General features: G+C 42.4%; 1 protein-coding gene and 1 long non-coding RNA gene across 4 annotated transcripts in view; one reads left to right on the top strand and one right to left on the bottom strand.

Annotated features, from left to right (window-relative positions):
* Positions 1-27684, top strand: part of PALLD (palladin, cytoskeletal associated protein) — a 224701-nt gene that overhangs the window by 121315 nt on the left and 75702 nt on the right. The window lies entirely within an intron of this gene.
* Positions 118-26599, bottom strand: LOC308485787. Its single transcript, XR_013990778.1, has 4 exons — positions 26522-26599; positions 9798-9957; positions 853-1010; positions 118-200 (listed from the first exon to the last, which is right to left on the bottom strand). It is a non-coding gene; the product is annotated as an uncharacterized lncRNA (long non-coding RNA).

The following is a 27684-nucleotide window of genomic DNA, read 5'->3' as shown; positions in this document are numbered from 1 at the left end:
GGAAATGACCTCTATTTAATAATTATATATTTTAAAAAAACCAGTGGAAAGAGAGTTCTGTGGGCTTGATTTAATTTATGTTACACTGTTTGATTTCATGTCTCTTTTATTGCTTCACTCCCATGATGGTTCATTTCAGCAAAGTCAGATCAAGCTCCAGATGGCATTTTCTTCTGAGCTTTGTGGCTGTTGATATATTTCTTGAATACCGAAAATGGAAGAAAGATTAACCAAAGATGTGACAACAATCTAGGAAAGAAAAGCCCTCTTGTTTATCTCGCTGTCCCTTTTAGCTTCTAGACAAATGAGAGGGCCTAGTTCCTGCAATGATGCCATTCGGTTTTGCTCTTTAAGAAAAGAAAGGAAAAAGATCTGCGTTAAAAGATAACTGTCTTACAGTCTTAGTTTGCAAAATACTTAAAATAATTGCAGTGTGAGGTCGCTTCTTCATTTTTTTTAAAAAAACGATTGCCATGCTCGAAACAATACATGGATATTCCCAGAGGAAAAGAATCCTACTGAACAGAGCACATTCTCACCCTCCACACCAGTGTGTAATGCAAGTGCCATTTAGTGTTGCATTTCAATTTAGAGAGTGGCTTTATTTCATTGTGTCATCACGGAATAAAGACACTCTCCAGAGCTGAAATCCATTAGTGTACGACATCTGGCTGAAAAAAAAGAAATCTCGTTGAGCACACATTGCAAAGCAGAAACAGCAACTGGAATGAAAATGATAGTTCACACATACTGGTGGCCCAGTATCTTGGGAGTGCAGGAGTTTCTTGCCAGTTTTGCAGCTGGGGAGGCAGCATTGACTTGAGCCACTCTTGTGGATACTGATAGACTTACCTCCCACGTGGAGATGTAAGTTCATGTGTGTGGTGCCCCTTCGCATGAGGGACCTAGTGGTGTCTTCATCCTCTTCAGGGGGGCTGCAGTGCCCAAATGTGGAGGGAGTGACGTTCCACTTTTCTTCAGGTGGGTCATAATTGTACTGTTTGTGCTTCCTGGAATAGTTGCGGGAGAAAAGCACACACAAAATTGAACCAAGATTTAAGCAGAAACCAACAAATTTATGAAGGGTATCTTACAAGTTTCAATTCCAATCCCAATTCCAGAGATACCTTGCATTAGCTTTTGGAGGCATACCGTATTTTTCGCTCTATAAGAAGCACTTTTTCCCCTCGAAAAATTAAGGGGAAATGTGTGTGCATCTTATGGAGCGAATGCAGGCTCCTTGGCTTCAGCAATAGCAACGCGAAGTCTCCAAAGCGCAGAGGCAGCGCTTCCTCCGCACTCCGGAGGCTTCGCGTTGCTTTAGCTGAAGCCTGGAGAGTGAGAGGGGTCGGTGCACACCGACCCCTCTCGCTCTCCAGGCTTCAGGGATAGCCGCCTGAAGCCTCTGGAGCGCAGTGGGAAGTCCTGCTGTACTCCGGAGGCTTCGGGTTCCCTTTGCTGAAGCCAGGAGAGCCAGAGGGATCGGTGCGCACCAATCCCTCTTGCTTTCCTGGCTTCGCTTCGTTGGAGAAGCGCTGCACAGCTTTCCCTCTCTGCGCAGCGCCCCTTCAGCGAAGCGGAAGGAGAAATGGAAGGGGCTCCATTTCTCCTGCCGCTTTGCTGAAGGAGCGCTGAGCAGAGAGGGGGAGATTTTTTTTTCTTGTTCTCCCCCTCTAAAACAAGGTGCGTCCTATGGAGCAAAAAATACGGTATTTAGGTAAAGGTAAAGGACCCCTGGACATTTAAGTCCAGTCAAAGGCGACTATGGGGTGCAGTGCTCATCTCGCTTTCAGGCTGAGGGAGCTGGGCGTTTGTCCACAGACAGCTTTCCGGGTCATGTGGCCAGCATGACTAAACCGCTTCTGGCACAACAGAACACCGTGACAAGTGTCAGAGCGCACGGAAACGCCGTTTACCTTCCCGACGCAGCGTAACCTATTTATCTACTTGCGCTGGCATGCTTTCAAACTGCTAGGTTGGCAGAAGCTGGGACAGAGCATATTTATATCTGAGTAGGGGACACTTCCAGATAAGAACGATAATAGAATTGTGGTATTCTTATTACTATTATCTATTGTGGGGGACATCCATTGTAAGCTACTTATAATAGTTGGCTGGTTGGTTTGCTTTTAAAATAAACAACAAAGCAAATTGATTACTAATTAAAAACAACAAGAAGTATGGTTTAGTGTATTTATATTCATTGAGTATAAATGAGATTACGAAACAAATCTCAGTCTGCTTTTCTCCTTGAACTTTTAAAATAGCTTTGATCATTTATCTTCACATGAATGGGGTGGTGGGATTCAATATATCCTTGATGGGATTGCATTCCCCCTGAAGGATTGAATGTGCAGCTTGTGGGTGCTTCTGGAGTCAAGGCTGTCTAGGTGGTAACACAGTTGCCTAGGGATTTTTTTTACCAGCTTAGCATTGCAGCTGGCACGCCGGTTTATATGTTTAAACATTAAAAAATCGTAATAAAATGGCAGATGACAAGACAGTGGGGCTTGCAACTAAAGGCAATTCTAGAAGATCTGCTATTGTAAGAGTCATTAAAAGGCTCAAGAGAACAGGATGGACTTGGCCTGGTGCCTAAAGTAGAGAAAAGGGTGGCAGTAAGCAAATATAACCTGGGGGGGGGGGGAGTTGCATAGTTTAGATTCTGCCATATAAAAATCCTCTCTCTCATAGCCAAGTTTCAAAAGTGAGAGTGCTTACAGAATGCCTCTAAAGAAGGCTTTAGTGGGCAAGTTCATGAACACAAACAGTTTGCTTTCCTTACTACTGAATAATCATTGACTGCCAGCCACAGACTGTGTTTTGGAGAAAGCTTGCCTGGGTTGAAGGCGGTGGCTTCCAGGTATCCTTTGACAATATTGTTGGGTGGTTTGTTTGTTTTTGCAAATGAAGTGCAGCCTGGATTTCACTTTAGGAACCCTGGATATAAATTTATAATCGAAGGTCTAAAAGTCAATTTGTATTATTATTAGTCTGTTCCTTCAACCAGACAAAGGCATTTAATTTCTCCTCTTGCTGCTCTTGGGAGAACCATGTTTTGAACAGGGACAAAACTTCTTTTACTGCTCTTGTTTATGCTTATTATGTCTGCTTGAATTTGGCAAAGAGGTGAAAAAAGAATACTGGCCAACAACTTGGTGTACTTGGCAAAGATTAATGGCAGAAATTGCTGTGGTGGTTTCTGCCTATTTCAAGGACTAACTTTTTAAACCCTTGTGCCTTCTATTATGCTTCTATCCACAATCATTTTCGCAATGAAAACATCATTGTCTCCTTGCTTTCCTTGTTATGCAGAAAGAGGAGAACAATATAGAAAATAATTAACATTCCTTTCCTAAACATTCTTGGCAGCATATTTCTTCAGGCACGGAGAGCACAGCCTTGCCAGTAAGAAAACGAAGGGACATGGAGCATAATGCTTCAGCTTGTTTTGACTATTTTGGAGAACAAGCGTCAAGTGAGAAAGGGGCAGAGAGGCCTGACCCTCTAACCTCCTGCAGCGCTCTCCTTATCAGCTCTTTGTAGAAGACCACCAGGGTGCATGAGTGACTAAATTAAAGGTGGCAGGGTGTGTATGTGTGGATTTTGCTAAGGCTTCCCTTGGTGTTCTTGCAAACTTGAGTGTTGCAAATTCACCTTTGCAGAAATTTACACCTGGCCAGAAAATGGGAAGTGTCTGCATGCCGTCTAAAGGGTCATGGCCGAGGTATTTCAGAATGAAGGAAATACTTATAGCTGTGATGGGGAACCTGTGGCCCTCCAGATGTTGTTGGACTCCCAGCTCTCATCATCCCTGACTAATGGTGATGCTGATTGGGACTAATGGGAGTTGTTTAGCAGTATCTGGAGAACCATAGGTTCCTCATCACTGAAACAGATTTATATCCAATCCTTCTAATGTATGTGCACTAGGAGAGGTGATTAACAACAATGTCACATTGCAATGTCATAAAATAAAATGAAACTACAACAAAGGTAGAGACCAGGGGTACACGTACCTGGCAAGCAGAATAAAAATGTATTTATGAACTAGCTGAAGCTAATTAGAGGGACCTCATGGTGCAAGGTACTTCACACAATTTTGGTGCAACCACTGAGAAGACACCATCCCTTACTGCCATCAACTGTGTCTCCACACTGTGTGCCAGGGAGATGCATTGGTGGCGTGTCCTGGCCAGCTTCCCTTGGCACCTCAAACCATAAGGGTTGTAAACATTGCCTCTTAATAGCTTATGCAAAATTATTTTCATCTACTTGTGGTCTGTTTAGACCTTGTTCTCCTCTTCTTTTCTCTGTGGCAGTGGTGAGGAACCTCAAGCCCATGGGCCAAATTAGGCCTGTCAGGCCATTTGGTCAGTAAGACCAGTTTGGTCAGTAAGACCATTTTTGGCTGTCCGCACCGACATGTCACTTATCTGATACCGTATGACATCAGACATAGGACAGATGAAGCTGCTGCTGAAAACGAATATGAGAGAATGTTAGAATACACGCCTGACTGTTACTTTGCAGCTTGCATTAGGTGTTGCTTAAATTTGATGCCAAATGCAAGCCCTGTTGCTTTTGGAGTGGGATTGGATCTACGTAGGTGATGGTCTGTGGACCTGCTTGCCTGTCAGATGTGGACCACAGGAGGCGTGGCACTTTTTGATCTGGTCTCCCAGGTGGAAATGGTTCCCACCCCTGCCTACAGGTTCTCGCTTGATAAACAAGCAGAGGACTGTGACTGGCAGGCAGCCTAGAAATCCTTATTCTACAAAAGAAGTAAAAATAGATGCATAGCTGCCAACTCCTGATCACCTTAAGGGTAAGATATTTTGGTTGCTGTTGTTCCTTGCTGGTGGAACTTGCAGCAAGATGACATCTTCAGAGGTTAAACAGAAAGTACAGCAGAAAAGGAAGATCAACCTAGCCCAGACTGGATATAAATGCCCAATTATAGCTCACCAACTTTGTCCTGGCCTTAAAGAACTGATCTCCCTCCTGCTTTTTACATCTTTGTAGAACTTACAGTGTTGCCTTTTCTTTTTAAGTGATGTGAACTGCTTTGGGAGACGATGATTTTCTGGAAAGTTGGATAAAAATATAGTTAGTATGTAAGTAAACAAAGGAATGTCTGGGCCTTAAATAAGCTCTAATTCCACGTTCAGATGCTTTATGTTAAATCGACTCATAATCCTGTGATCTAGGAATGCAGAGAAATGAATGTTAATTTCTTATTCCTCGTGCTGGATTGTATTGTGACATTGCACAAATACTTTCTGTTTAAAGTGTAGAGAATTGTCAAAATGTCATAGCTTTTGTTCTTTTCATTTAAAACGTTTCGGATCCATTGTGAATGGCGTGACTTCATCAACCACACAGCTAAAGGATAGGGAGGGCATGAAGGAAAGTATGGAAAGAAATGAAGGGATACAGCCTTGCCTCCTTTGATGTGGCAGGAACCTTTTTTTCATATTAGGTTTCCTTTGCCAGCTCTCAGCAGGAGAATGTATGCATGTCAAATCCTTTTCCAAACAAGCTTCATTGATTCCTGCCAGAGAACCTTTTCTGTTGGGGGAGCCAAAGTTAACCCCTTTTTATTTTGCTGCATAGCAACTTTATATAAACAGTGTAATATTGTGACTGAGTACAAATGCAAGACTTGCTGAAAATACTAAGTGCACAAGTTTGCTGTGGGTGTTGGGCATGCGATCTTTTAATTCTAAGCACATTGCTCCAGTGAGTTCAAGATAGTAGTACTTGTTTGGCATCTGTCACTACATTTTCAAAGATTTGAAGCCTTTTCTTTTACACATAAAGCCTGCAGTTTCCCCCTTATAAATCCTCCTTCCTGGCGTACATACATGCACATGCTAATAACAATATTTAAAGTGCTATTTATTGCACTCATAACTTGGGGCTGTGCAGAACTTTTTTAAGGGCACAGGCCTCTTTGATGATTTGCAATATAATGGGTGTCTGTAAGGCACTGGGTTGGAGCCAGAGCTATATGAATAGAGTTATGCTCACAGGATGTGGTGGCCCTGTTTGCATGGCAGTAAAGGTGGTGCAGGGACGTGGGTGGCGCTGTGGGTTAAACCACAGAGCCAGAAGGTCGGCAGTTCGAATCCCCGCGATGGAGTGAGCTCCCGTTGCTTGGTCCCTGCTCCTGCCAACCTAGCAGTTCGAAAGCACATCAAAGTGCAAGTAGATAAATACCTCCGGCAGGAAGGTAAACGGCGTTTCCGTGCACTGCTCTTGTTTGCCAGAAGCAGCTTAGTCATGCTGGCCACATGACCCAGAAGCTGTACGCCGGCTCCCTCAGCCAATAAAGCAAGATGAGCACCGCAATCCCAGGGTCGGCCACAACTGGACCTAATGGTCAGGGGTCCCTTTACCTTTACCTTAAACCATAGTTAGCAGCTTACTGTGCTGGGCTGTCCTGCTTCTCCCCACTTAAGCTGAGGAGACGCAAATCATGATCCCAGGCTTAACATCGCATCTGAATCAAATACCATGGCTTGTTTTGCTCCTAACAAACCTTGGCTACAAATCATAGTTTGTTAGTAGTGAAACAAACCACAATCCCTCATTTAGACATGGTTTGGTTTTCCCCCAGCAGGAAGACCATGACAGACCAACGCAGAAACAATTTACTTGTGTATAGTAAACCATGGTTTGTTTACCATGATGTGCAAATGGGGACTAGGTATATATATGGCAGTGTTTGCAATAAAAATGGTCCTTATTTTCTTTTAACTAAAAATGCAAAAGCATTTTCATTCTTGCTTTGATTCTCCCAAATTCCTTGGCAAGGAAGGGATGCATTTTTATAAGCTCCTTTGAAAGAGATATGGAAGTAGAAAGAGCTAGAGAACATAAAGAAGTTTTCAAAAGAACAGCCTTGAACCTGACACAGTTAATTAGTGTGGCCTACAAATGTTCAGAAAAGATTCTTTTAGCATGCTAATAGAAGTAGAAGCCAGATATTTATTCCTTTGCAACCTTTGACAACATGACACAAAACAGTTGTGTGGGGGGAAATAGTATTAAAAAGATATATTCTTTGATCATTTCTCTTATCTGTGCTTGAACATTCTTTTAGATTAGATGTGGGCACAATGCAGGCCCTCAGAAAACTTGTTGGATGTTAGGTGCTCATTTTTAACATGTTTTATACTTGCAGATAAAAGCACAAACATGTGACTACAGTGTGCCCTAACTACTTAAGAGCCAGTACGCAAATATAAAGCAGCTCTCCAGTATGTTTTTCTCTAAATCCTATGGTTTGTAAGAATTTTTCACAGTTCCCAGGTCCTGGTTTATATCTTTAATATTTGAATTATTAATATACATGATTCTTGCAACACAAGATTTACTGCAACCTCCAATAAACCATGAAGCATTAACAAAGCAGTCACACACATCATCTTGCATGATCACTGCTTATGAAGAGGTATTAGCATATATGCTTATGAAGAGGTATTTGTCCAAAAGACTAAATCTGAGAATAGGGTGCCCAGTCTGATGCTTGCAGATGTGCATGATTTTATCATTACAGTAATAACTTAATGACAGTAGTAATCTTTACCCCTTTACAGACATTCTAAAACTCATTAATGGGGATTGATGTTGTCGTGACGGGCTGTACTCTGACCTCCAGGCATTGATAATCCCTTTATAAAGAGAGACTGCATTCAGACAATTATATCTCTGCTTAATATCCCATATTGCTGGCTCCTTTTGGCCATGCATACAGCCTCTTCACTCTTCTCTTTATGTAAGGCAGCAAACAAACTAGGAAGTCTTCCTTTTAGCTTATGTAATGAAACAGATGTTAACAAGGTGTGCTACGCCATTACTTGTTTCATTAGCTGCATGTTTTAGAAAGGTGTTGGATTGTTACCTCCTGCGTTTATTTATTATTTTCAATAAAAACAAGCTAAGTGGTACCCTAGTGTATTTCAGTGTGGCTTTACACAATACCTCAGATCTGACTCGGATAATTAGAAATTATTGTCATAAAGAAAAGAGGTTGAATGGGGTGAAGGGATGGTTGGGCCATTCTCATCTCAGCCATCTCTTCACCCCATTCAGCCTGTTGACAATAATTTCTAATTATTTCTGTCAGCTAACAGTGAGACTTTCCTCATGCAATGCAGACATACATCTGTGCCCATATTCTTAGGGAAAACAGAATGGCACTATAAATTCAGTTTCACCCTGGATGAGCTATTTATGTGATTATTTTGTGCCTCCTAGAGTAGCAAAATGCCATTTGTTCAAAAATAGCTCCATATTTCACTTGGAGCACCTTTAATCTTAATTAGTATTAGGTGGGGTGTGTTTTTTTACACCATATCTGTAAAGATGCTGCTTCTTTTCCTGTGCTTCACACACCCTTGACTTCAGATAAACACAGTTTCATGAACTGCATGCAAACATTGTTCTTATAGTACTGCAAGAAGCTTAAGACTTGAAGGACCACATTGTGGTTTTCCAAATGGAACTAAATTACGCCGATGCTGAGTTTCCACTTGGGTTTCTCTCTCATGGCTCCATAGCCATTGCTTTCTTATGAAAGCATTTCAGAGCACAACTGCAGCGTGCTGTCTAAATACATAGCACATTCATTGCTTCCAATATGCCAATTTTTTGTTTTTTTTATCCTTCACCATAAGGATAATTAAAACTGTTACTCTGACAATGACAGGTAAGAGGTTTCTTGATGCTAAGTTTCACTGGGTATGGTGTGGCTTGTGTTGAGCTAAGTGGGCATTTTACCAACTGCCCTCCTATACCTAGCACTGACTTTGTGACTTAACTGTTGAGGAGATTTGACCCCTCCCATATCCAAGAATCTCCTGAGGAGTCTGCTGATTCTCCAGAGAGGAGGAGGCGTGTTCTGCTCTCTACTTATTCTGCTCCAGCACCAGAGTCAGTCAGTCAGTCAGTGTGGGAGAGAGAGAGAGAGACTGAGTGTTAGAGATCGTGTGCAGAGATAAGGTTGCTGCTAAGAGCAGCTGCAGACACTCAGTGCAGTGCAGCATTCATTTATGCTTAGACCTATTTAGCTCTGTATATAGTTGTATAATAGTTGTAGATAGAATAAAGAAGATATTCTACAGAGCTGCTCTCCAAGTTGTTGATATACTCTGCTAGACTCTGCTGTACTCTGCTGTGCGACGACTGTCTTCTGGTTGGAGTGAATCTGGTGCTCACAACTGTAAGCTGTGAGTCCACAGCACTTTGACCTGTTCCTGTGCAGAAGGTGGTCTCTGGAAGTGCTACCCAGCTCGCCTAGCCCGGTCGGGGCTGAAGTGGATGAGTCCAGTTGGTGGCACTGGCTCAAGGGCGATGCTGACAACTATAAGATTCCAAGATACTCTTGCCTAAGAACACAACTGGCTTATTGGATCATCAGTTCAGGCCCTGCTTAGCATTATTTTGCAATGGTCCCACCAAGCAGTTGCCAATAGGTGGTCCTCCAAAAATTGGCCAGAGGTGTGCCAGCTTGTCTCAGTCTGCTGAAATACAGATTGAATACTGTACATTTCTGTGCTGCTACTTACTACACTTAACATTGTGGTTTGCTATTGTGGCTGGAAACTCTTGTCAGGCTACCATAATGCCTCAGTAGTCGCCATGACTGAAAAAGCTTGGGGTGGAATTTCTACTCTTTACCAGAATCAAGTGCCATTGAGTAAACAGAGTTCTGAAAATTGCAGTTGTTTACCAGCTAGACTAAAAATCCTCTAAAGTCTTAAGGGTTTTCATTAGCATACTGTAATTACCATGTGGTATAAACCATTGCTATTGAAGATAATGAAGCAGTCAGGTGCTGATGTTTTTGCAGCTGCTGGTTCAACATGGTTTTATTCTTCTTTGGGCTATGTCTGTGTTGTCGAGGATTTCATATTTGATGTTCAGTTACAAAGCCTGGCGAAGCAGGAGCTAAAACCCAGACAATGAGAAAATGTTGTTAGCCAGTGCTATTACATGGTTTAATTTCCCAACTTTCATTTCTCAAATTTATAGTCCATGTATCTAGGCCATAGCGCTCTGATAGTGGCTTACAGTTTTTAAAATCGAATTGAATTCTCTTTACTTGGTAAGTAGTAAATGCAGCTGCCAGCAAGAAGTTAAGAGGGGTTGCCAATCAATGTGATGCTTCCCTGTGTAGTTGATTGCATATCATGTGTCTGCATGTCTGGGAAGCCTGTATGACTTGGGGAGGTAAATGTGAAAGTCTGCCGATTCTTTGTATCTTACTGTCTCTTGGAGGTCTGCAGAGCTGTTTTTTTTGGCTCATATCTGGGACATCATTGCATATGTGGGAATTTGCATGAAAGACTAGATAGATAGTTGGTCTATACTCAAGCTGTGATGAAATTCAAGGAGAAGAATCTATATTGTCTTTCCAGAAGATAAATATACCATTCCAGAAGATATATACTATTTAACATTCCTTGCACTGTAAAAATGTTTCATATAATTTGTATTCTTCATTATGGGCCAGAGAAAGCTTGCAGGGAAAAGGCAGAGGCAACTTAGTTTCCAAAGTGTCACATAGCCCTTCAAAAGTGTGATACAGTGGTACCTCGGGTTAAGTACTTAATTCATTCTGGAGGTCCATTCTTAACCTGAAACTGTTCTTAACCTGAAGCACCACTTTAGCTAATGGGGCCTCCTGCTGCTGCCGCGCCGCCAGAGCACGATTTCTGTTCTCATCCTGAGGCAAAGTTCTTAACCTGAGGTAATATTTCTGGGTTAGCAGAGTCTGTAACCTGAAGCATATGTAACCCGAAGCGTCTGTAACCCAAGGTACCACTGTGCTTATTTCTTTACAAAGCTGAATTCCTGGCTGCCTAGGAAAGTTTCTGCATGAGATTTATTCCTGGGTAAGGCAACACATTGCACTGGTTTGGACATAATGCTAAGCTGTGATTTAATTTTACAGTGCTACCTCGGGTTACAAACGCTTCAGGTTATAAACTCCGCTAACCCGGAAGTAGTACCTCAGGTTAAGAACTTTACTTCAGGATAAGAACAGAAATCGTGTGGCAGCAGTGGGAGGCCCCATTAGCTAAAGTGGTACCTCAGGTTAAGAACAGTTTCAGGTTAAGAACGGACCTCCGGAATGAATTAAGTTCTTAACCAGAGGTACCACTGTACAACAACTGGTCACACTAAGCTTCAGGCTTGTCTGTGCCCTCCTCTTCCAGCATGGATTTGAGGAGTTCAGAAGCTTTCAATTCCATTTAAATCAGTGGCAGATTGCTGTATCATTAAAACCCAGACCAAACTGTGGTTAATCTTAACTATGGTTGGCAGAAACAAACCTGTCTCAAAACTAGTTGATGAAGCTGGGTTATCTTCACTATTGAACGCAGTTTAGGGTTACTGTTGACACACTAAACTACAGAAGCAGAAGCTTCCAATCACCTTCTCTTAACTTCACTGGAAAGGTGAAGGAAGAGCATGTAAACCTGTGGCTCATTTAAGCTCATTCATCTAAAGCTATGTTTAAGAATTACTTTCAAATGCAGTCCATCTCTCATGGCTCCACTTCAGTGGCTGAAACTGGAAGAGGGAGTGGGCTCTGGTCACCTGGGACCATGTGGTCTTTGGTTCTGGCTTCTTGATACGCGGTTAAAGAAACCCAGTTCTCCCTTCAAATTTCTGGGACCGCTGGTCTAGGCACCACAGTGCACTAGAATGGCTGTAACATGCCAGCTTTGAATTGAATTGTACAAACCATACAAAATAAACTCTCCTCCCCAGGGTATGCATGCTTGTTTGCTCATGTATCTGCTTAGAAACGGAACAAAATAGCACAACCTTTCCATTTTAGCAGCAGGGACTTTTTTGTTGTTATTAAAAGGGGGAGGGGAAGTAGCCAAAGGAAGTTCACAGCCGCTTTTTTCATCTATCTGTGTAAACTATTAGTTCATCTCTTCGATAAAATTCCAGACTTCTGTTTACTGATGATCTGATATAATTGACTGACTCAGATTTTAAGTCTCTGATGGGAAGTCGTAAAGGGAAGCAGGGCTTTGCTGTGTAATGTCCTGCTAATCCATCCTTGCCCTGCCTTTAGAGATTGCTCCATGGGTGGCCATGAACGCATCTCACAAATCAGAAAAGCTAACAAAAAGGCCCTTAAGGACAAAAGATAAAAGCTTCTGCTTTTGCTGTGAGGTAGAGAAAGATATAAATGGCAGTGTTTTTTTAAAAAAAATCAATTTGGACACCATCAGGTGCCTTGTGGACACCAAAATATAAATAAGGTGTATATGAATGCACCCCTTTTAGCCCCATTTTTTCTCTGCATGCAAGCACGCGTGTACACACACGCACGCCTGTCAATTCAAGAAAGCCAGGTGTCAGCAGCAAGAAAATCACACTGGAAGTTGAACTTAACACTTTACAGTGGTGCCTCGCAAGACGAAAAGAATCCGTTCTGTGAGTCTCTTCGTCTAGCGGTTTTTTCGTCTTGCGAAGCAAGCCCATTGACGGATTAGCGGATTAGCGCTATTAGCGGCTTTTAGCGGCTTATCAGCTTATCGGATAAGCGGCTTAGCGGCTTAGAAAAAGGGGGGGGAAGGGGGGAAAAACCGCAGGAACTCGCAAGACATTTTCGTCTTGCGAAGCAAGCCCATAGGAGCTTCGTTTTGCGAAGCACCTCCAAAACGGAAAACTCTTTCGTCTAGCGAGTTTTCCGTCTTGCGAGGCATTCGTCTTGCGGGGCACCACTGTATTAGCAAAAGCACGATCTGCACAGGAGTGTCAGGCCTAATGAGCACAGCAACTCATCTTGCCTCAATGGAGCTGTTACTGAGACTGTGGACTCCCTGCCTTCCCACAGCTGCCTAAGTCCCCTACACTCCACAATTTTTTTCCAAGCAATCAGAGACTACATCTGCACCCCTTTCATGCCTCTTCTAGTTCTGGGAAACCAGTGGGGAGCAGTGTTCAAAACTCCCATTTTTCTAGGCACATTTTGCAACAGGGAATTTCATTGGCGCGAACAGTTTCTGCAGATTAAAACTGCAGAGTGGAAGGAAAGGAGGACCCTTTTCTGCCTCCCCACTTCTAGCTACTCTCTGAAGACTGGGGAAGAGACCCTCTTAAGAATATTAGGGGGGTGGGCAGGGGAAGGACTAGACCATGTGAAAAATGAACATAATATTTTAGCTGCTGTTTACTCATTTTCAGCTTTGTATTCTTGTCACCCAAAAAGCGCACCTAGACATTCCATTGTTGTGCCCATAACCTAGGATTAAGGTGCCATTTAGCTCTTAGTTTTCATATCTCAGTTTCTAACATGGAGGGGGCGGGGAGCTTGTCTCAGAGGGGGAGACACCCATGACTCTTCCCCAGCCTAAGTCCTCTCTGCCTCTTGGCCTTCCTCCTCCTACCCTCCTACTTCAGCTTCTGCTTTTGATTTAGGACTTCCCTCTGCCATGGACTCTACCAGCTCACTAACCCCTGCTACCTCCTCAGTTTCCGACACCTCTTCCCAGTCTTCTCCCTCTGACAACTTATTGTTGCCCCCCCACCACTCCCTGGGCTCTGGGCCTTCTTCACTTGGTGGTTCCCCAGCTAATCCCTCCCACCATTCATCTGTGTCCAACCAGCCCTTGACACCAGGTATCTGAAGTATAGGTCCACACAAGCACCATTGAGTCTTTTGCAGCAGAAGTAGAAACCCTTTTTTCAACTCAAGGACCGCATTCCCTTCTTTGCTAACTTCTGGGGGAGCACATGACAGCGGGTAGGCCAAAGGCAAAAGTACAAAGCAAGGAATGTGAGTTTTACCTTTATACAGTAAGCTAGTTTCTGTACTCACACCCTTTTCTATCCTCTGTCCAGCCAAGCAAGAAGCAAGTGTTTAAGAACCCTGTCCTGCCAGACAAATGGCACTCAAGGCGAATATGTGGCCTAGGGAGTGAGGGTGGTATGGGGAGTGTCCTACAGGCCAGATACTGCATTTGGCCCCCAGACCTGGGGTCCACCACCCCTGTTTTATAAAGCAATATAAGCCCCCTCAAACTTTTTGTGGAGTTTCCTGAGTGTTTTAACATATAAATCTTTGTCTTTGTATCCCCTCCATCCCCAAAAATACATTCCGCACAGTATGTTAAAGTAATTTTTAATTATCCGAGTCCTGAGGCCTTCTGAAGTGACGTAGGATGGTAACCACAGATGGGGCCTTTTTCAGGTGGGGAAATCTCCTCCCAAGGCGCTTTGTCTGGTGCCACCACTGGTTTCTTTTCCACACACAATGAAAACATTTTTATTAGTGCAGACCTTTTAGCTGTGCATGTGTGTGATTATACATGTTTTGTGATTGTTTTTATTGAGTGTTGTTCTATAGTTTTCATTTTGTAGGCAACACTTAGTGTTTCTTAGGCACTAAACAGTTTAGGCAAGTAAATAGCAAACTCTTAAAACAACAACAACAGGCATTTGAGTGGAGTTGGGGCAGAGTTCATACCAGTTCATAGAGTGAAGTCAAGAGAGTAGCTCTTTTGGGGGTCCAGGGAACTAGCCCAGAACTGCCAAGTTTGATAACTTGTGAGTTATCATAAGTTGTGAGTGTCGTTTTTAATTTTCAGCTTTCTGGTTGTTTATTTAGCAAATATGGCTGTGTTTACACCATAATTTAAAAAACATGATTTCTCCCAAATAATATTGGGAACTGTAGGTCCCCCCACCCCACCCAGAGCTACAATTTCCAGAATCCTTAACAAACCATAGTTGCCAGGTTTCTATGTTTAAAAAATTCATAGTGTGCAGTGCAGCCTGGCTCTGAAGAAGAAAAACAGCCCTCTGCCTGCCCCTGCCTTGTTTGGCAACCCTGGGTTCATGAAAACACACCTTGTCTTGTCTGTTCTGAAGCTAATATTGCCAATTAAATTCACACTGAATGTCCTTTAGTTTCAGTATTTTGAGACAGAATAGTCTCTAAGTTCATAAAAACTATTTATGCAGTGTGTCTTCTCTTTAGTCAACTTCCTCCACCCACTGCTTAAAATCCTGTTGCCTATGTGTTATATATCCCTTTTCAGTCAAGGCCAAGTGAGAGAACGGAGGGAGCCTTCTGCCTCACACTCATAACAGCATGATTTTACAGTATGACATAGTGTGAAGGTTGTAAAATGAACACAGTAGTCTTTCAGAACAGATTTTCCAGGCCAGAATAGGCCCTGCAGAGCTGTAAACAATGGTGTATTATAAAATCTGCTCATAGGGCACTAGTGTGTTTGTGTGGTGTTGTCTTTTCTCTCTGTCTGTCTTTCTTTCTGTCTCTGTCTGTGTCTCTCTCTCTTTCTCTCTCGCCAAGTCTAGGAAGAAGCTTCATTTCAGTTTGGCAAAAATGTTAATTGCGCGTATTTTTCTTATGTGAGGGCTTGTCTTTTTTTTCTTTTTTCTTTTTTCTTTTTTTTAATGGATTCCATTTGCCATGTTATTTCTATTTTGAAAGGTTACAATTGTCAATGTAATATGCAATTACTAAGGCCTACGAATTAATGTAAAGGGCTGCATGCTGTATTTTAACAAGGATTGTAGCTTGCCTCTAAATTTGAAACATGTGTTCCATGTTATGGCAAAATCATTGGGGCACACAGTCTGCTTAGTTTTATTGGCATAGAAAACTTTAAGTAAAATATACAGTTGTCAGTGATCCTTTACCAGAATTCATCTCGGCAATTAAATAAGTAGTTTTGTTGGACTATTCTGGAACAAGCAGCATATATATATTTCTCTGCCTGAACTTAAAATTGATATGAAATGGGCTTGTGCATGAGGGATGTTGAATTGTTGTGAAGCTGCAAAGTAAGAAACATAGAAATCATTAATGTTTATAAGGGATTGAGTGTATATTCTACACCCTTTCCCTGAAAACAAGCTGTAGGTAACAGTTTGTGTTCACCATTGAAGCAGAACTTTTAGCCCATTATATCAAATATGTGCCTGCCTATTTCACAAGTCTTTTCTTTACTTCTGTATTTGAAAAACAAATATGTAATAAGGGGTGGGTGGGAAGTATGTTTTAAATACTAATGAAGACAAGAAGGAAGAAAATATTCTCAAAGTATCAGTGAAATATGAATACATGAAAAGTGGCATAAAGACTTTGAGGAGGAAATGTCAGATGAAGTCTGGACTTTCTTATTGGAAAGTGCCCAACATAATTATTATTATTTTTTAAGAAACAGCTAACTATGAGATGGCAGTGCAATGACATTGAATCACTTAGGAAGAAATTAAGACTGGCTCAAGAAAAGATGACAGATTGGCAGCAAAAATGTGCACTCGGGTTCAAGCAGCTTCCACAGGAAGGACACAGACATGTCATCCATTTTAATCTGTCATGGCTGCTCTACTGTTTGCATAGAACAGACCATAAGTGCTGGATGTGATGCATGTGTAGGCCTAGCAGGGTCTAGATTAACAGCTGTTTGTTCTCTGAAGATGTTAAAGGGGATTAAGAAACATATTTGGTGTGGAGATAATGAGCTTCCGGTATACGGTGATCAATAATAGGAAGATAGAGAGACAGGCTTTAATAGACTTTGTTGCATTGTTAAATATAGCATTCCAATTATATACCAAGAGCAGTCGTACCTCAGAAGTCAGACCGAATCCGTTCCAGAAGTCCATTTGACTTCCAAAACGTCCGGGAACCAAGGCGTGGCTTCCAGTTGGCTGCAGGAAGCTCCTGCAGCCAATCAGAAGCCACAACGGATGTCCGGGTTCCAAAGAACGTTCACAAACTGGAACAATCACTTCCAGGTTTGGGGTGTTCAGGAGCCAAAACGTTCGTCTTCCAAGGCATTCAACTTACGAGGTATGACTGTACTGGTATTATGTATTCTTACAATGGCTAGGATACTGTATATAGGATACCTGGAAAGAAATTTCCAGGGGAAGGGTTGGAGCTCAGTGGTATAGCATCTGCTTTGCATTCAGACGGTCCTGTGTTCAAATCCAGACATCTCCAGGTAAGACTAGAAGAGAACAGAGTCTGAATCCCTGAAGAGCAGCTGCCAGTCAGTGTAGACAATACTGAGCTAAATGGACCGAAGGCCCATTAGGTATAGGGTGATTTCCCATGTAAAAACACAGTTTGAGTACAATAGAGCTGATAAGGGAATTATGGGAACAATGTAGTCTTCATTTCTAAGACACTTCTTTTTAAACTAGGCAAAAGGACTAAAGTGATGGTTTAAATGTTAAATGGTTTCTAGATGAAGCCAGAGTGAAATATATTGTTCAGTTACTCAGCACCATTGATGAAACTTTGTGGTACCCTAGAAGTAAATGTCATAGAGGTCACTTGCCTGAAGTGTAGCTCAGTTATCAGTGAGTGATGGCATCGTGAAACAATGAGAATCATGTGATGTGTGCATGTTGCTGTGTCATACTCCCCCAATAGTCAGAAGTGTACATGGCTATCCCCTTCCTTGTGCAATATTGGACATCACTTCATGGGTTCAATTTCATTTCACTGAAATGTTGCAAGTTCCTCTTTCTATTTTAGTAATACTGAACTCCTGCTATTACTAATCTTCCTAAAGTGCTTACCAGAGTAAATCCATTCCCTATCAATGAGGTCGAAGGAATACTATCTTACTTTTGCTTTCATTTACTTTCCAAACCACCAGTTTGTTTACTGTTTATAGGCTTGGCTTTGCCAAGGGTATTTGTGGTTGTGCCTGCGTGTTCATTTTTTAATTATTAAGGTATCATATACTGTATATCTTTAGGCTGCAATCCAATATGCACTTACCTGGGAGGAAGCCTCTTTGAACATACTGGGGCTTGCTTCTCAATAGGTATTACAGAAATGTACTGCAAAAATGCTTAATTAATACACTGTCAAGGATCTAACTAGGCTTAAAATATTTATAGCCTGCCTTTTGCTTTTAAAAGATGCTCAAGTCTTATTGATGCTGCAGCCTTAACTGCTGCAACCAACTTCCATGTATGCAGTGCTTCCTTTTCCTTTTCCTTTTCCTTTTCCTTTTCCTTTTCCTGTCCCACCCAGCTGCTGCTTCCCCCCGCCCCCAACACACATGCCCTCAAAATTGGTAAAGGTACCCTCCAGCACATCTTGTAAGGGGAGGAGAGGAAATGGAAGTCTCCCTTACCACTGGTTCAGCATTGGATAACAACCCAAGATCAGCATTTCAACAAAATTTGAATAGTTGGAGATTAAGAAACAGGATCACAGCTGATGAAACAAACACAAAGTCTTTCAGTTTGGCATGTTAAAACCCAGGCAAAAGAATAAAATTCTTAAGGTTAGGGGAGGACCGTTGGTGATGTAGCCTAGGGATGGCAACAAAGAAGGCTCTCACCTGTGCTCCCAACCAGCCCTATCTCAGCTACCTGTTGGAGAGCCCAGCAGTTCTTGGTGAGTAGACAGATGATCTTGCAGGTATGCCATAAACCCACCGGCAGAGGAAGGGGGTGCAGTGGGTGCACTCTGCCCCAAGTGTCATACCCGGGGGGGTGACATCACACCCCCTCCCCCTGGGACTCTCACCCTGCCCCCGCAGGCAACTAGCCCCACCCCCAGGTGCACCGCATTTGCACCGCTCCAGATGCTAGCTCTGCCTCTGCATAAACCTAGGCCATTTAGAGCTTTAAAGGGTAATAAACAGCTACCTGAAACTGGAATCCAGTGTAATAGTTTTGATAGCACATAAAGTGGTTACAGTGTCTCTGACTCATTGGATAAATGCTACTAAACATCTGTGCAGTTAGAGAGAGATAAGCTCAACTGAAATAATAACCTCAAAATAATATACCGTATTTTTCGCCCTATAGGACACACTTTTTCCCCTCCAAAAATGAAGGGGAAATGTGTGTGCGTCCTATGGGGCGAATGCAGGCTTTCGCTGAAGCCTGGAGAGCGAGAGGCGTCGGTGCACACCGACACCTCTCGCTCTCCAGGCTCCAGGAAGCTATCTGCAAGCCTTGCGCACCCGGGGGGAGTTCCCCCAGGCGCGCAAGGCTTGCAGGCGGCAGCCTGCAGCGCGGAGCACGGGGCGCCCTCCGGAGGACGCCCTGTGCTTCGCGCAGGTGTCGGCAAGCCTTGCGCACCTGGGGGATCTCCCTCTGGGAGCGCAAGGCTTGTGGGCTGCAGCGCGGAGCACGGGGCGCCCTCTGGAGGACGCCCCGTGCTTCGCGCAGGTGTCCGCAAGCCTTGCGTGCCTGGGGGAAGAAAAAATGTTTCCTTTATTTCCCCCCCAAAAAAGTAGGTGCGTCCTATGGGATGGAGCGTCCTATGGGACGAAAAATACGGTACCTCTGTGAGACTACCAGAATATATTTTAAATATATTTTATGCTAGAAGATAATAAAGTTGGGGTGGGGTGTCAAAAATACCAATAAGGGACATTAAATTCAATAGAGGGAAGTGACTCAGAACGGCTGGGGTCATTCTAAAGAGTAGAACTCCACTGACCTTTAATTTCTGCTGATGTTTCCATGGAAGTTCTTTAGGAGTCTGTGAACGTACCACTAGGCCAGTAAAGGGGCTGCAATCATGTAAAAGTGCTGTGCATGTGAGATGTCACCATCCCATATGGAGTTATGTATGAGTAAAGTACAATATTCAAAAAGGGTCCGTGTATAACATGTCCAACCAACCATAAGATCCACAAATCAATAAGCATACTTGTAATATACTTCAATGGACATACAAACAGAGCAATGAACCATAATAAACTGAGGAACAGCCTGTTATAGATCCATTAAGTTTTTTTCAAATATATCCTAGTTAGTTAGTCCTAGATTCTTGGGGAAAGGTTCTCAAAATGGTCTTCTTTGGGAATGTGCAGCCAAATCATTCTCTTGTTCATCAGTAACTGGTAAGAACTCTCTTAGCTGATCAAATTTCTTTTTGTTATGAGGCTATTATCTACAAACAATGTTAGCACATAGTGTATTCTCCATCCTTCACAATTGACATAAGAACTAAAAATCTTACCAGAAATGCAGACCGGGCTTTAATGACAAAAATTGGCCATTCTGCGATTCTTCCCAGGAACAGACTAGAATCTTCCATAGATCTTAATTTATTGCTGTGATTATCCTCCATTGTTTAACTAATCATTTGCAGCTGAAAACAGATGTTATAAATAGGCAGCTCTTTAATGTTTTAAAACATAATTTTGTTATTATTCTTTACCTGCTCTTCATCCAGTGCAGATTACGTATAATTAGAAACTTGCCGCACCAGTGCTTTTTTTTCTTTAAGAAAAGGGTGCTGGTACTCACCATGAAGTTGTTATAGTAAGTGCCCGCTTTGGACATTTGGGGTGCCGGTACTGCGTACCCCTGAGTACCCCCAGAAGAAGAAGAAACAAGCACTGCAGCACAATCATAGACCAAAACAGCAGTGCTCAAGAACGGGGTGAGTGGAATTAGATTAAGCACCACCTGCTCCCCCCATCCCACTAGAAAGGGACAAAGAGGTATGTCTTCATTGTCTTCCTAAATGTCTGCACTGCAAACAATGTGGTTCAAATTGAATTAAAAAACAAACAAACCCAGAAGGCTGATGTAATTTATAGGTGAAAAACATTATGAAATGCAGCTAAATTGTTGCAAATTACAATTGAAGGATATAATTTATTATTTATAGTGAGCATGAGGATACATGAGAAGAGGATGTGTTGTTAACGGGTCTGAACTCTAATGATTTGGCAGGCTTTCAATATAAGTAAATTAGGCTAAGCTTTCTTTTTACTGATCCAAAACATGTTTATAGCCCTTCTAGGTGTTTTGATACTTCCTGCTGCCTGTTCTCTAAGATCTTTTATCAGCTGTGTAAATTGTGCAAGAGGAGATAAATGTTTCACATGACTCCCCCCCCCCCCCCAAATTTGCTTCCATGATACAGCTGCAACCCCTGGACGTGAAACCCCTCTAGGGGAATGTCTGGAATGCAGGGTGTACTGCTCCTGTTTTCAATCATCTCTACCTGGCATTACAAATTGCATCTAGGAACTGTATCTCCATCCTGCAGTTTGTTGGCTTTCTGTTGTAATAGAGATGGTTGCTGCCTTTCTGGTGTTAAAGCTGTGGTTCAATAGGGCTGTGTGAACTAGAAGAAGGGCTGGAAAACAGTGCGGCTATATGAAAAGTGTTAAGGAATAGAAAGGGATCAATAAGCATCATTTACATTTCTCTGGGAAAAGAAATCCCAATTAGATGCTCTTTGATTTGACCAGCAAGAATGCTTCTTGCATACGGAATCTATAAGAAAGTTAATGATGCGAGAAAATACTAAAATGAAGTTCATAGTGCTGTCAGTTCTCTTATTATATTAGCACCTCTCTCTAGCCTAGCACATCAGCAGATCAAATCCTGATATGCCCGTCTCGTCCTACCATGTTCCCCAACCTGCTTGGTCATTACTCCTGTCACCTCTTCCTCTACCCGAGTTGTGGGAAGGGAGAATGTGCCACACATGAATAGCTGAGATGGTAAGGTGTTGTGTTACATCCACTGCAAGGTGAATTGGGACATTTTGGTTTCCTGCTACAGAAGGCGAAGGAGCCGATGTAGTACAGGGCAGGCAAGCAAAAGTGGAAACACAATAGCAATGTATCGGCATTCAATTTGCTGGTGGGCATATTACATATGACCAAGCCAGCCTTTTCTAACCTGGTGTGCCGGATGGGGCTGATGAGAGTTGATGTCCAAAATATCTGGAGCACATTAGGCAGGCAAAGGCTAATTTAAGCTGTCCTCCCATACTATGTCTTTATACGTTATGATAAATGTCAGAAATTCTTTGAATGCTGGCTTTTCTCAGTGATCCTTCAAATTCTCAAGGCTAAGTGTTTTTGGCTGGTCCTGTACCCAGTGACATGAAGCTTCCCCAGGCCACATCCAGGCATTAAGCATTAGGCGTGGATGTCTGAAAAACAAATGCTCAAACTCCACACAACCAGGGCTCCATCTCTGGGGATACATACGGGCTTCCCCTTGTGAAACAAACTGTGACATTTGCTAGTAGATGTCGAGGTGAACCATGTGGAGTTTTGTTTGTTTGTTCTTGACAATTGACTAATTTGTATCATTTATGGGCTAAAGGATGATGGCTCACTGGTAAATGCCGGGGGGGGGGGATCTTGTGGCATAACATTGGTTCTTTCACTATCACGTTCCATTTCTCAGGTGATTTTCCACATTCACAGTACACACCCCAAAAGAGCAATACACCAATAAAGGATAGGGTATGCAGTGGTCGCAATCCAACATGGAATTATGCATATTATAAGTTATTGAATCAATGGATTTCCTCATGCTTCACAATGTGTTAGATCAGAGCCACTGTGTAGCAGATGGGCTGGAGTGTTTACTCATATATATTCCAGTGTCTGCAGGCAGATGTGTTCCAGAGGTGTCTCTATTTTGCATTATCTCTCCCTGATAAGCCTGTGCCTTTATTTTACCCCTTGGCGAGGTATTTGGAAATGTCTTTCTGAAAAGTGTGTTGATTTATGCACGTATGCAGTTTCGCACACAGATGTCTCTTCCGTCTTCCGTATCAAGATGGCAAAAGTTGTTGGATGCGTTTTGAATTGCAGCTGTTTAATAAGAAGCACAACCAGATCCATTGTGGGAATAAGCATTCTGTTAAACATCGCTTTTGTTTTTGTTTTTTAAGGAAACTCTTTTGGTCAGCTTTCTTCGACTTGCTTCAGAAGCTTAGCAGGACGTAATGTTGCAGACAACATTTTTGAGTGGGCGAAGGAGGAACATTCAGCCCCAATACTTGCACACAACCACAGTTATGAAGTGTCAAATGACCATCAGAACCAGGACAGTGTGTGTCCTGCAACTAAGGTGGCCATGTGTCATACGCTGCAAAAAGGCAGTGCTGTTTGAAGGAGTCTTCTCTTTGAAGGATTGCCTGGTCCAGGTCTAGTTTTAAGCCATAAGAAGGGAGAGCAGGAACCTTGAAAGTTGCCCAGCAACAGTGAGCACCTGGGCAGCAGACTAAGCAGGCATGCAGGTCACTTGGTTGCAATCTTAGCCACTATGGTGAGATTTACTGTTACTTAAAGTACAAATTATAGAATTTTTCCTAAATTTTTATCTATGTAAATAATCAAATCTATACAAATCTCTATACTCTTTTTTTTTTGGATGGTATCCTCTTTTTGTAAGCATCCATTCTACCTAGAACATTTCCTGTAATGTACAGTCGTACCTTCGTTTTGGAACAGCTTAGTTCCTGAACATTTTGGCTCCCAAACGCTGCAAACCCAGAAGTGACTGCTCCGGTTTGTGAACTATTTTTGGAAGCTGAACGTCCTGACGGGGCTTCCATGGCTTCCGATTGGCTGCAGGAGCTTCCTGCAGTCAATCAGAAGCTGCACTTTGGTTTTCGAACGTCTTGGAAGTCGAACAGACTTCCAGAACAGATTTTGTTCGTCTTCCAAGGTACGATTGTATTTTCAGTACATATGGGAATCTCTAGGCAGACAAGTCTTGAGGAATATGTGTCAGAATCAAATTCTTTATTGCGTCCCCTAAAACATAGGACTTGCTAAGCCTTGTCTTGTCTGTAGTCACATTCACAAAGACTTAAATATTCAGTAAAATGCCCGCATGACTATAAGCAAATGTGAAAAGCAGGGAGTATTAAACAAAGTTCAGCTTCCTCTGTTGTTTGAGTGTTGCATGTCTTAGGAAACATTTCTCTAGCAATTGTCTCATCTTAAATGATTAGTGCCATACCAGCTCCACCCCCAGAAATATGTAGGAGGATTATACTTTGCCTAGACAAGTAGACCAGCCCTTAAATATCTAACTGTACAGTGGTGCCTCGAGTTACAAACGCTTCAGGTTACAAACTCCGCTAACCTGGAAGAGTTACCTCAAGTTGACAACTTTGCCCCAGGATGAGAACAGAAATTGTGTCCCAGCGGTGCAGTGGCAGCAAGAGGCCCCATTAGCGAAAGCTCGCCTCTAGTTAAGAACAGTTGCAGGTTAAGAACGGACCTCCGGAATGAATTAAGTTCATAACTTGAGGTACCACTGTTCTTTAAGATGGTTCCTTCACTTTAGTTCCACTGAGAAATATTTTTAAAGGCCTTACACTGTTTACGTTGGAAGCTCAACCCCCACCCCAATTCCTCTTTCTCTTATTTCAGTTTTATAATATATTGCAACTGCTGCACGAAAAAGGATCTGAAAGGTACAGGATAGGGGTATCTATTAAAGAGGAAGGCTGCTGTCCTAAATGCACTTTAACTCCAGTGGAACTTGGAGGAACTTGCTCCTTTGGTCTGTACTGTTAATATCTTGTAAAATAGCATGCATAAACTGCAACAAGAGATTAGAAGCAAAAAGTTTGTGGGAATGTGTTTAGGCTGCTTCCCCCAAACTCTGTCTCTCACACACATTTTTTGATCAGAGCAACAAAACTGTGCAACAAGAAAACGCATGCTTTGTGCTCACTTCAGTGTCTGCAGTGGAGCAAAACTTTCCAAACAGCTGAAAACTCCCTGTTGCCCCGGCTGATTTCCAAAAGGAAAGGGACTCCATAAATGGGCATAACTGCTGTGGGATTGGTTTGCAAGCTACAAAGGAGGCTGAGTCAGAGTGACCTGCTTGAAGCCAGACAGTATGTATGAAAGGGGGGGGGGGGAGGACTGGAGGCCGTATGGATGGAGGGGAGGCAGGCAGCTTGCTTCCCCAGAATGTTTGAACAAGACAAAGAACAGTTCCAGCAACCAAATAAGGAAGTTGGAGCCCTGGTATTTCACAATACAAGCATGTTAAGGTTTTTGGAAAAGCTGGGAGAGAGGGAATACGTTCTTGTGTAGCAAAGTGTAGGAAACCCATCCATCTTTATCCCTGTTAAATCCACTGTCAGCAACTCTGACAAACTCAGAACAGGGCATCACTTTTGCACCACGTCTTAGTAGAGCTTTTCTTTGAAAAAAACAATAATGGGCAACTCTTCCCTTGAAAACTGAAGGGCGGTGGTACATGCTCCCTCCTCAGAGATATCAGTTAGGTTGAAAATGTTTAATCAAATCAGTTGACAGCTTGCGGTTCTGTGATTTATTTATTTTTAGTCTATATTTAATATTGAAAATGCTTGTAGTATTCTGAAAACTGTGGCCCTCCTCTGCTTTGCAATAGGATAAGGGCTATGTCAACAACTGCCTGGGCCCATTTTCATTGTGCTTAGATGTTATAGCAAATATGAAAGATGGCAATGGGTAGTTACTTAAATAATAATAATTGCAGATTCCCAACATTGCAGTTCTAAAGACTGTTCTCTCTGTGTGTGAGGGGAGGGAGAACTATACAATTTCCAAAAAGCCGTCTTATCCCTTTCCCTATGTAGGATGGAGTGGGAGTGGGACAGGAAGTAATTCAGCAACGTTTCCTGTGTTGAGGCTCTGCACAAATGCTGACCAGGTGCCCAGCTAATAGAAATGGCAAAGGAGAACCAGGGAGTGGGGAGAGGCTTGCCCCCTACATTTCTGGCAACTCTGCTCTAAAGTTGTGTGGCGGGAGTGTGATGTTGCTCAGCTGTTCTTTCTTTTGGTTGGTCAGCAGCCTGGCACACTATGCCCTGTAAGCTTTATAAGGCATTCAAAACCGAGCAACAGAAATGCAAAAAAACAAAAAACCCTTCTGTTGCCGTTTTTGAAAGGTGGTAAATACCGTAGCTATAAATCCAGAAAATATTACAGTTGAAAAGTGATTAGCATGCACATTAGCATGCACACTGCTGCTGGAATATGTTGCTAAATTCAAGGGGGAAAGGATAAGTCAGAAGAAAGTCGGCAGCTTCTGGTTTCTTTTGTGTCTCTTGCTTTCAACAACTGTGACTTAGGGTCCTTTGTTAAGGCTATACTGTACCTGGTTATGTATGGAAGTAATAAAGGAAAAGAAGAGAGATCTGTAGAGCCTGGTTTAGGGTTGGGCTATGTTATTCCTTTTTTACCTACTACCTATTATATATACTGGCAGGTGGGTCCCATCCCTAGTCTCTACTGATCTGCCATGGTGTCTCTGTGATTATTTGTTATGCATACTTTTAATTGCACTGTTAAAAGAATGTGCAATTATTTAAGCAACTTTTTTTTAAGGGAAATGGGTGCGGTTTGGAGGCAGTTGCAGAAAAAGTGTGTCACTCAGAACACCTGCATGAAGATATTTTATTACTTTTAAATCGCTTCTCAAAGCCTATTATTTTCTGGGAAGTGTTTGGCTCAGCCTCCTCCTTCCCATAGCTGTCAACGTTTCCCTTTTTTTAAGGGAAATTCCCTTATTCCGAACAGGATTCCTCGCAAGAAAAGGGAAACGTTGACAGCTATGCTCCTTCCTCACTTGCTGCAGCTTTGGATAAACAACTTGAAACAGTTTCATTTTCTTTCCCTGTTTTCCCCTACCTCCATTTCCCTCCTCTTGCTCTTTTGCTTCCTCAATATAGAAACTTTTAGGGCCTTTCCATACTTACCATTTATAGTGGAGTAGTTGCTGTTTCTTTCTGTTGTTGTTGTTGGCATATTGCCACATGACGTCAGAATCATTCAACCAGTACTCAGGAACAATAAAAAATGTACTTTCTCTTATACTGCAAAAAAAAAAAAAAAAAAAAAAAAAATCTGACTCCTGTGAAAGATACAGCATGGATCCTCAGTGTTTTAATTTGTGTGGCTTGTGTAGAAGCATCGTCCTGGTTTCTGTGTGCAGGGTGGGTGTGGTTTGTGAGACATCTGTTTTATGCCACTTCCCCCTGACTGATCCCGGCTGTCAGTTTGCAAGCACATTTCAGAGCAAAGATGTGGCAGACAGAGGTAATGGTACTGTGTCAAAGTACTGCCCATCCTAGTGATTGTTATCCACAGACAAAATGTCATCACAGTAACCGAGTTGGCCGTAGCTCAGGCAAACACACAGTTCCTCTTCTGATCTCCTATTCTCCAACGAAATACTAGGAATTAAATAACCCCCCCCCCCCAAAAAAAATCTATGAAAGAGCTGTCCTCATGCAGATACTCATAATTCACACATTGTCTGCCTGGAGGAACACAAGGGTGCAATAGGAGTGTGACTGCAGCCTTGGAACTTGTCTCCATTCAGAAACCATCCACCATTAGTGTGGAAAGGAAAACCCCCACAGCCATTCTGTAATAATAGTGCGATGTGGGCTAAATTCACTCTTTAAAATGTTGGATGAAACACCAACTAAATGGTAAGTGAGGAAAGGCCCATAGATTGCAACCCTCTCAACACAAGAACTTTTAAAGTGCCAGACACACTGATGGTGATATAAAATTATAAATAATACTAATTAATAATGATAATAAAACCAGGCGTACATAAAATCTAGAGTAGGTAACTGGTACTTGATGGACCTACCATGAAAGCCCTAGCTTTTTAGGTAGTTCAGAATGTCAGCTTTCAGAAACTTTCTGTGCCCTTGTACTTAATATACGATGGCAAATACTTCCAGTATGGTTCTTGGAACAAACAAACAAACAATGCATAACTCCTTGAGTGAACTTCTTTAAAGAATCTTCATTGCCACATTATTTTTGACCTTCACCCCCTTCATTCCTATTCTGTAAAAGCAGAACTGTGCGATCAAAACAAGGAAATAAGAGGCCAGTCAGAATA

The sequence above is a fragment of the Podarcis pityusensis genome (genome assembly GCF_964106645.2).
Source record: "Podarcis pityusensis genome assembly, chromosome: 9".
Taxonomy (NCBI): Eukaryota; Metazoa; Chordata; class Lepidosauria; order Squamata; family Lacertidae; genus Podarcis; species Podarcis pityusensis.
This window is presented reverse-complemented; position numbering and strand designations above follow the sequence as displayed.